This window comes from Ailuropoda melanoleuca, chromosome 1 (genome assembly GCF_002007445.2).
Source record: "Ailuropoda melanoleuca isolate Jingjing chromosome 1, ASM200744v2, whole genome shotgun sequence".
In the NCBI taxonomy this organism is placed as follows: Eukaryota; Metazoa; Chordata; class Mammalia; order Carnivora; family Ursidae; genus Ailuropoda; species Ailuropoda melanoleuca.
This window is the reverse complement of record NC_048218.1, coordinates 203,844,020-203,855,125: the sequence shown is the minus strand read 5'-3', so window position 1 is coordinate 203,855,125 and position 11,106 is coordinate 203,844,020. Positions and strand designations below refer to the sequence as shown.

The 11,106-nt window shown below is 36.9% G+C and overlaps 1 protein-coding gene across 1 annotated transcript in view; it reads right to left on the bottom strand.

Annotated features, from left to right (window-relative positions):
- The window catches only part of CNTNAP2 (contactin associated protein 2), a 1,777,718-nt gene that overhangs the window by 1,244,111 nt on the left and 522,501 nt on the right, over positions 1-11,106 (bottom strand). The gene's annotated exons all lie outside the window — the stretch shown is intronic.

Below are 11,106 nucleotides of genomic sequence, written 5' to 3'. Positions count from 1 at the left end.
GTGATGTTTTTCTTAACTGTCTCTGAAAACTACTGTGAGGGCAACTAATGAAACCTGCTGTTTTCGAATAGAGCCTATTATAATCCAAATGAAATTAGCAATTACACCTCAAGATTCAATTGGAGAAAGGTATTTTATCTTTGGGAAAGCTCTTGTTTTTTCTGATAGAAAAAAAATGTCAATAATTGCTTAGAATGCATGTTTTCCAGAATCTGGTTTTTAATAAATATTACATCTCAAGGAATTATATGATGTCTAAAGTGCCAAATGGTATTTACGGTGTTTAGTTCAGAATAAAGTGCTATGTGAGGTTGGAAACTTGGACATTTTTTAAAGACAAACATCTTTTCATGGGGTATGCCAAGGGGTCGGTTTGTTCAGTTTGCATGGTTTTCAAAAGTGTCTTTGGCTCATTTGCCAGCTAGGAGAGAAGGATTCCGAAAAATGTTTCTTTCATGTTTTGCTTATAAACAAATGAATGCAGACAATCATATAATTACTTAGCAACCGATCTCTCACGGTTTGACCCGAGCATATTTCCTGAGATGCACAACTCCTCTCAGAAGCCATAGTCTTGGGGCACCTGAGTGGCTCAGTCGTTAAGCATCTGCCTTTGGCTCAGGGGTGATCCCAGAGTATTGAGATTGAGCCCGCATCAGGCTCCATGCTCTGCTGGGAGCCTGCTTCTTCCTCTCCCACTCCCCCTGCTTGTGTTCCCTCTCTCACTGGCTGTCTCTCACTGTCAAATAAATAAATAAAATCTTACAAAAGAAGAAGAAGAGGAAGAAGAAGCCGCCATTGTCTTTCTTATAAGACCATTCCTTATTCTATTTTATTTTATTTTGTTTTAAAGCCTGGTCTGAGTATCTAGTTATCTTTTTTTTTTTTTTTTTAGGATTTATTTATTTAATTTATTTATTTGAGAGAGAGAGAGACAGAGATAGTGAGAGAGAGCACAGGTGGAGAGGAGAGGGAGAAGCAGGCTTCCTGCTGAACAGGGAGCCCAACCAGGGGTTTGATCCCAGGACCCTGGGATCATGACCTGAGCCAAAGGCAGACACTTAACCAACTGAGCCACCCAGGCGCCTACACAACACCATCAGTCCTGCAGTGGTAGCAAATAGGTTTTAATGGCATAACTTTATAAAGTGCTTTCCTAAAAGTTAGGTGTTGAGGGTTGAACTGAATCCCTCTAAAATTCACAAGTTAAAGTCCTAACCCCCAGTGCCTCAGAATGTTATCTTGTTTGGAAATGGGGTCATTGCATATGTAAGTAGTTAAGATGAAGTCACACTGGGGGAGACTGGGCACTTAATCCAATAGGACTGGTAACCTTGTAAAAAGAATGGAAAGGTGTACACACTATGCCATTATACCCATGTGCAGCACATTACATTTAAAATGTGGAGGTCAGCAAATTTCTTGCTCACTGTGAGAGAAAGAGCTGCAGTGAGTCATCGTGATGAGGAGAATGGTGGTGAAGGGGTCTTCATTAGCCCAGGATTCCAGTCCCAGCTCCATTGCTAATTCACCATGTGCTCCAGGGAATGTGCTACCTTCCCTAACTCCTTAACTTTTGCATCTATAGGATGAGCTTTATAATAACAATAATCTATATCATTCAAGTTATTTGGAGATTAAATTAGATAAAGCATATCAAACACTTAATGAAACCTCAACAAATGCTGGTTGGCCCTCACTATTTATTAATTGGTGCAGGCAGTGTTCCAAACGGCTCCGCTAAATCACAGGACAGTTTTTGTAGACTTCACTACAGCTGCATCTTAATATGATGATAAACCCATTCAAATGGCAATGATAGTAGACCCCACTGTCTCATCAAAATACATCGTGAAATTCATGGGAGAAACACAGATGCTTATCTCAAATAACCTTTTCATTTGGAAGAGTGATACATTTTTTCTAGAAGTCTATACTTTACTCCCCCCTACGCTCTCGAAAAGTCACTGATAGTAACTGAGTGAAGCGTTCAGCCTATCAACATGACATCTTTTTGCCAGCATGATGATACAGCCTATAATTAAGCTACTTTATTCAAGCAATCCAAATTTATTTGCCAAGACATTTTAACATTCTATTAGTTCTTTCTCAAAGTCAACATTGACTAAATTAGTTACTTGGAAAAACTGGGCATACACGTGACAAACAGTACAGATATCTTCAGGGTCACCAGGGGCACATATACTGAGAGAGGCCCAAGATGACCAGGCTTTACTTATAGCCATTGTCCTCATAATTCGATTTTAGTGTTTTTGAGGATAGACGTATCAACTACCCATGTGAGGTCTTCAAACTGCTTTTAATATAGTGTTCTATAATTATTAATGATAATAGTAATAATAATACTGATAAACAATTAGGAGGAGGTGAGAGGAGAGGAAGATAAGAAGATGAGCCTATATATATATGGTGTACTGTTCCAAGCAGTTTGATTAATTTATCTAAGTCTCACAAGACCCCACAAGATAGATATTATTTTATCCCTTTTAGAGTTAAGGCAACTAAGGCCTATAAAATGTTGATTAACACAGTTAAGCATGCATTGTTACTAAGTGGGAAGCAGGGTATTTGAAGCCCAGCTCCAGAGCCCATGTCATCTTGTTCTAGAAATCTTGTGTATACAGCCAAACTGTTTTCATTTAGCCAAAATAAGCAAATGGTCATTACAATAGTGACACTTCTTGACAAACCAAAAATAGGTATTTGGTTCCCTATTGAGTACTGGGGTCAGTATAACTGGATTTCAAATGTAAGTAATAGCATGTCTTTTAGCTTCAGCCCATTTATCTACAGANCCAGAAGGAGGTACTTCAGGTCAATTGTACACTCTAAAGCATCCAGTATGAGCTTGGCAGTGAACTCTGCAGTACGAGTACTGCAGAGATGTGCCCTAGAAGACACCGATGCTCTTTCAAAGTTGGATATTTACATGATATAACGTCAACATTACTGATCTAATCCTTTAGACTTCCGAATTTTAAAGAAAGGTCAGATTTTTATTTGTTTGTTTGTGATAAGAAAATTGGGAAAGATATGATTATGTATAGTGTCTCACTATCCAGTCCTACCTATTTTAGTAGAAGATTCATCTGTTTCTCTTCTCTACATCACTAGTTCCTTACCTACTTAGCCCACAATTCTTAGGACCTCAAGAAATCTTGGTTGACCACGACCCTCACTCTGAATGAAGCGCGTGTGTGTGTGTGTGTGTGTGTGTGTTCCTAGAACAACCTGTGCAAGCCTCTTTCCATCAGGACGCACATAGTCATAAAATAAAATTATGAATTTATATGTTCAGCACGACCTCTAGATTTTTCACCCCAGAAGGCAGTGACTGTGTCTGGTTTATCTCCAACCCTCAATAAACAGTAGATGCTCAGTAAGGGCCTTTTCATCAAAGCTTAGCTCTCTTCACGGTAAGTCTGCCTGCAATTTGCACCGCAAATTCTAATTCTGCCTTCTGGTTTGAAGACCCAGGGGCCAATTCTAATTCTTCTTCCTCATTCTTTCATATTTGACCTCCTCAAATATGAAAAACAACACACTCTTTCTTTAACATGTGTATGAATCACCTGTGAATATTGTGGAAATGTATATTCTGATTTTAAAGGGATGAGGTGGGTCCCTTAGCGTCTGCATTTCTAACAAGGTGATGCTGCTGCTGTTGATCCAAGACATACCTCAGGAACCTGGCATTCAGAGTGGTCTCTCACTCTGCCTGCCTTTCCACTTTCATGGCTAAGCAGCATAATCTGTTTAGCTAATACTTACAAGCCTGTTCTATAATCTGCTTATCTTACTCTTTTGAGTTACCCTAAGAAGATATGGAGGAGGACTGTAGACAAAAATGGGTTATTTTCCTTGATTTCCAAAGTTAATAAAAGTGAATCTATTAAACTAAGTCTAATGAAAGCATCACGGTCATATTTTCACTGAAGTTTAATGAAAAACATATCTGAAAGAACTGCCCAGGGGCACCTGGGTAGTTCAGTAGGTTAGATGTCTGCCTTCGGCTCAGGTTGGTATCCTGGGGTCCTGGGATCAAGCCCCAAGTCAAGCTCCCTGCTCAGCAGGGGCTCTGCTTCCCCCTCTCCCTCTGCCCTTCCCCAGCTCCTGCTCTCTCTCAAATAAATAAATAAATAAAATCTTAAAAAAAAAAGAACCGCCCAGACACAATTTGTACTGCAATGCATAAGACTCCACGTGACAATTAATAGGATCATGATTCAAATGGCATAAATTAAATTAGCATTCTCAATTATACTTAAAAATGAGTTATTAGTCATTTCAGGCTGAGAAGCACAGATGTAATACAATACACATGCCAACATGTTAATACAGACAAGCTGCTATATAGTGAAAGTAACAGGCTATTTTGAATTTTCAAGGACAGATCCAATCCAATATTATAGCAATGCATCTGGAAGTCACAAATTTATATAACATAACGATAACTGAGTGGTTAATATGTGCCAGGCATTGTTCTAAGCTCTTCACATGGATTGTTAATTTAATGCCAATAATCTCTATTGAGGTAAAGGAAGTAAGTAGTGTTATTAGCTGCGTTGTTCAGGTGAGGAGATGTAAACACACAAAGGTCAAGAAATCTCCCACAGTCACACAGATGTCTGTGAAAGGTGGTCCAATCCCAGAGCACACCAGTGAGCTGCTACTTTCACTGCCTCTCAGGGTCCTGCAGCCATAGGAGAGAAGGCTTTGTGACATCTACTTTCCCCCACAGAGACATATTGCTATTCCTCTAACTTTTGCTAAGTTCCCGCTTGAGCAGAGAAGAGACACTCATCTTAAGTCATATTATCCATTATTATTATTTAAGATATTTGCAGGTACCTATCTCTCAACACTTTTATAAATTTGCATTCACCTAGATTCATTTAGCCTCATGTCACCTAAAGCCCACCTTGGTCTAATAAGAAAAATATTAGCATCTCCATTATCGAGTCCAGCACAAAATAAAACACCTGGTGATATCATGATGCTTAATGAGAACACTTCCTCTCTCAGATTGGTCTTCAAGCAATCCAATATACTTTAAAAAATTTAGAATAATGACTACATATATTCTATTTTAACTCATATATGAAAAATACCCTACACTGTGAAGAATANCAATGACTACACATATTCTATTTTAACTCATATATGAAAAATGCACTACACTGTGAAGAATAATATACTGTTAGAAGTAAGGATCCATATCATATAAGATTATACCATTTTCCTTTACCTAACAGTGTATGTCACTATTATTAATACCATCTTACTTTAACCTTCCAGATTTTTGGGAAAAAAAATGAAACACATAACCATGTTGGCTAGCATGGTTCTTACATATGGGTATATGTGTAGAATATTGAATGAATCACAAATTGATGCAGGACAAAATCCTACAACCTCTTAAAATGAGAATCTCACAATACAAATGTGTATTTAGACAAGTGATCAAAATTCACTCCTAGAGGCATTATAGTATATGCAAAAGGATCTGGAATATCCACTCAACTTATTAAAATTCATGAGACTTTAAAAATATCGCCCAGCCTAAGAGGGGCGTAAACAGAAAAATGTATTTCACAGAAATAAGAAGCTTATTCTAAATTCACCCTGGAATTTTTTTTTTTTATACAAGTCCTAAAGAAGTTTATCCCATTTATATCAAGGGTCATTTTAGAAATGGCTTAATGCAGATTATTCTGATGTGTCTTATTTCTCAATAAATTAGCCATAAAATTGAATGTACCTTTCCCCAAATAAGTGACTGCAGCCACAATGCATGTGCATACATAAACAAATCAGGGAAATTCCCATCCCCCAGTGGCGAAAAATATTGCATTAGTGTCCTAAGTGAAGAAAGGGGTGAAAGACACATGAGCAAGCAAGGGGATGGTTATCTTCCTTAGTTTCAAAGGCAGGAAAAAAGTCTAGATTTGTTTGAAAGACTCTAAGTATACTATCGAACTGCGAAATAGTTATGTTTTCCATTTATAACTGGAACAGATTTTGAAGTGATTTGGAAAATTAGTGCAACCACTACAACAAATGGTCGAAAAGCTAGGACAGAATAATCCATTCATTTTTAAGCAATCTCCCCTTTCATGGCTCATTGGACACACGGCCATCATTATGGTAACAAATAATTTGTTACAAGCCCTGCAAAGGCACTTGGCACAGAGCTAGGACTACCAGCCATGCTTCACAAGCCAGCCTGCACTGCAGTCTACCAATGGCCACTCCATTTGTTGCCTGGAAGATATGGCAGAGGTTTGTCCGCACTCCCCTTCCCATTTTAAGTCACGTTTCCTTCACCTAAAGTATTTTCAGATATTTTAAATCACGAGTAAGAGCAAACAGAGATAGAATGTATCTGGAAAGGATAGAGGGGGACTGAACTCTGAAAATTATCATCACAGACTCTTCTGACTGAAAAGAAATACTACCGTAGTTTTGTATACAAACCAGAATGCTACTAGTTTTGTAGAATGCTTCTGTTTAGGCAATTGATGATATACATGTTTCTAAACCCTCTTAGCTTGCAAAATATCTTCGCTTATATAATCTCATGTAAATCACCCAAGAGGCATTATTCTCATTTCTCGGATTAGGAATTGGAGGCACAAAGTGACTTTTCCAAGGTTATGAACCAAATATATGAACCCAGATACTTGAATTCAGGTCTTTTGAATCCATATCTTGGCTTTCACTTACTGAACACCTGGTTATATGCTAATCTACAAAGATGTTTTAGGGAACGAGGTGGTGAGATATCTGGTTAAAAAGGAGGTAGAGAATACATATTCAAGCTACTGATTTGATATTCAGAAAAACAAAGAATTTAATAAATTCATCTGCCATTATTTGCTTTTCAGCTTTTTTAAATGTTTCAAATTTGTTAGAAACAATGAAGTTTTCTGTGTGAGTGTGTGTGTGGAAAAAAGCATGTAAGTGAGCCAGGTTTTTAACCTATCTAGCAAATTAATAGTCTATTTAATATTGCTTAGAGAACATGAACCTATATATTCCTATATTCTTGATAAATATGTAATGGTGTAATTTAAATACCACAAACGGTTCTGTCCTGTGGTATTCTCCATCTAATACATGCAGTGGTTACTGATCCTAGTTTGATACCTGCCTACTATTAACAGACGGGATAAAAACCAATTTAAAAAATCATTAGGAATATATAAGCATTTGCTCATCATTTAATAAAAAATTTTTTAAAAAGAAAAAAATCTACATTTACATTACAGGTAAACTTGTGGTATGTTACTGTTGTGCAAAACAATAATGGTATGTAAAGAAGGCATTCACTCTTAATACTTCAAGGGCCTATTTTGGCTCCAAATACCTGCATTCAAACACCGGTAATTGAATTTCCCAAGCAAAACTGAATGCAGCCTCATAGGAAAAATCTGCTGGAATTCTTATTTAATGTGATGCCGAATGGACTTTTGATAAGAAATGCTCATACAGAATATTTCCTCTCTGTCCTACAGATTATACTTAGGAAATCAGAAAACACGCCCAGAGCAGTATGCAAATTAAATTTTGTGGTCTATGTAAATGCAATGATTTCTCAGGGGGGTGGGCAATTTTACCAATCTTCACAGATTTTTCATTAGAAAGAAAATTCCGAATAAAAGGAGATGGCATTGTGGATAAAGTATAAAGAATTCTATTATGCCTCCAATCATCAATGAGGAATGAGAAGGTTTGACTAGTTAAGCACATTTAGCAACTCCCATCTTTTAGTATGAAATATTCAGTTAAACTCTTCTTCGGGAATATTTTCAAGAGCCATTATCATTTCAGAGTCAGATTCTCAAGCCAGATTAATGACTTTAAAATCCCGTCAAATTGTCATAATCTCTCATTGCCATGCCTTGTTTTTCACTTCTTTTAACATTATCCAATGGTCATAAGATAACTCAGATTCTCCATATGGACATTTAATAACAATATTGTAATAAAATTAGTTGTGTTGTCCATCCCTCCTATAATTATAGAAAGAATAACCACTGGCATTTGTTAAAAGCAATACTTAAGTGATCAAATTTACATTGCTTTGCCTTCTTCTCAGTTCATCAATCATTTTAGGGATGGATAGGGAAAGCAACTTTGTAACTGTATCAGCTTAAACATTTTCTGACTCTCTGAAACTTCCCACTGTATAGAGTGTTGTCCATTAAACAGCCATCCAAATCTATGTCATCTCTTTTTTTTTTAAAGACCTTACCTATTTTGTTTTCAGAGAGAGAGGGGGGTGGAGAGAGAGCGCGCATGTGCGCATGAGTTGGGGAGGGGCAGAGGGAGAGGGAGAAGCAGATTCCTCAGGGAACAGGGAGTCCAATGTGGAGCTGGATCCCAGGACTCTAGGATCACGACCTGGGCTGAAGGCAGATGGTTAACTGACTGAGCCACCCAGGCACCCTCAGAAATATCTTTTACTTAAGTGCAATATATATTACATTAAGCAGTAGTTGGTTAAAGAAAATGTAATATTTAATTACATTTTTCATAAACTTATATCTGACCGATGTGTATTTTTTGGTCAAGATTTCAAAATGGTAAATTTTAATCATTTAATGCATGTTAAGACAAGCTCTAAAGTACTCAAGAATTTTTGGAAAACAATGAGTTTTATTTCTTTTAGAATACATCAAACCAAGGGACTATTTTTCACATTAATGAGGATTAAATCATTTCTGTCACAGGTTATTAAAGGAATGTAATCATTATGTTGTAGGCTCACTGGCACTTAAAACATTTCACAGTACGTAGTTTGTGTCTTAAACTTGTTTTGATTTCTGAAATGTCATAATTGGCTCACTATAGTTTCATCTAGAAATAATCACTCATCACATACTTATTTTAATGAAAAATATAGGATTTGAAAGGGAGAAACAAAAGGAACACCAGAATGGCAGAGAACAGTAGAAAATATACTCTTTAACACCATGGCAAAAGGCTGAGAGCTGTGTATGGAGATGAAGGCTACCTTCACTGTGGGTGATATTTCCATTGCATGGCCCTGTCTCTCTCACTCAACCCCTGGTATTTTATGTAAACCCAGAGAGTCCAAGTCACCCTGGAAAATTCTACCTTTCTTAGCTCTTTGAACTTTTATGTCTATATTTAGTCAGAATGAACTATCCCTAACTGCTAAGTATCTGATAAGTAAATTAAAACCCAAATGCCTCTGTATTTTACCAGCTATCTATATTACCACGTTAGTGCATTATGATAGGAGAGGATTTGACACTCTCAATCATGGGACAAAAACTTTACAAAAACAGAAATGTGGAAGATTGTTTGGAGTCTGGTTTGCAGCCCTCAAATAATATCACCAACATGCTTATCTGGTTTTAAGTTAGAATCCACAGAGAGTTAGAAAATAATGAATGTTTTGCTGGAAGAATTTGTGGTCTGAGCCTTAATTGTCTACTCAAAGTTGATTGGTCTGTTTGGTCACTCTTTTTCTCTCTGCTAAACTTTGAGGAAGGTCTTTTCTTATTTTCTAATATCCGTTTGTGTCCTTACCTATGGGCCAAAAACCAGTCTAAACTATGGTTCTCCATGTTGGCTTTACATTAGAATGACCTGGGGAACTTCAGAATCCTGATGCCTCGCTGCACCAGAGACCAACTAAACCAAATATCCGGAGGTGGGACCCAGACATCCATCTATTTTAAAGCTCTCTAGGTTATTCTATTGCATATCCAGAGTTGAAAATGACTTTTCCATAAATTGGGCTTGAGACTTTGAATTATCTTAATTGTAAGATGAAGACTTTCCATAAAAAGACATTATCCCTTCTCCTTGCTTCCTACAGCTTATCCATCTCAATATACAACTGCTTTTGTCATACAATCATTGCTTGATAAAAGTTATATCTAAAGAACAACTCTGGAGGACTCTTTCTTACAAAGTAGATTCCTTGCCCAGCATGGAGCCCAACACAGGACTTGAACTCATGACCCTGAGATCAAGACATGACCCGAGATCAAGGGTCAGACACTTAACCAACTGAGCCACCCAGGTGCTCCTGGAGGACTTCTTGTTATCAGAACATTATATCCTGATTTTATATGACAGTTATGATCATTGGATACTGCTGTAGAAATGGCTACCTACCCCAACTAGGAACTCTAGACTCTCTCAACTCACAGAAAGTACTTGAGGATTTTTAAAATATAAATTCTCTAAGAATGGGCCCTGATCAAGCTGAAAATTTCCAGTGCTCTACCTAATACTATTAAGGACACAACTTAAAAAGTGAAATTCCTCTTACTCCTTCTATTTTTGTTTAATATTGATGGCTTTACCTGATTTTGGTTATGGGTGCTTTTCAAAATAATTAAACTGAGGTAGAGTTTAGTATTTTAAACTAATTTATTCAAGTGTGCTGAACTTTTGATTGGATACACACAACTTTCCACTTTAACCAAGGTATTTTAAGGGTGAATGGTTTAAACTATTTTTCTCTCAAAATAAAAGAATAAAATGAATATAGATCTGTAGTAAGGGTCTAAACCACTAATATAATAATTATATGTAATATATAGTATAGGACATTTCTTTTCTTGCCATAAATCACTGCTCCTACTCCTCTAAATTATATTCTCATAATTTCAATATTTTACCTGAATTGAAGATCTCTGTCTTCAAAAAAAGTTATCATTATCATTAACCTGATTTCTACTTATATGATTCAGATTTAATTGGTTTGGGTGTACCTGGAATCCATAGGTTCTAAAACTCCTTTAGGTGATTCAAATGTATAGCCCAGATTGAGACCCGTTGGCCTTAACCTTGGATATAAACTGCAGCCAGAGGAAACTATTTCTTCAATCAACAAGAATGAATGAATGAGTGAATGAATGGCTTCCTGATGGCTTTGAATACACAAATATCGACAAGTGCATACACCTCAGAGTGAAGACCAGTAATATTTTAATATATTTAAAACTGTCTGGGGAAGGGATGTTCAGTGTGATACCCGATGTGCACTAGAGCCATGGCTTGTCTTCCATTTGTTTTTTCTTTAAAAGGGAACCATTTTTT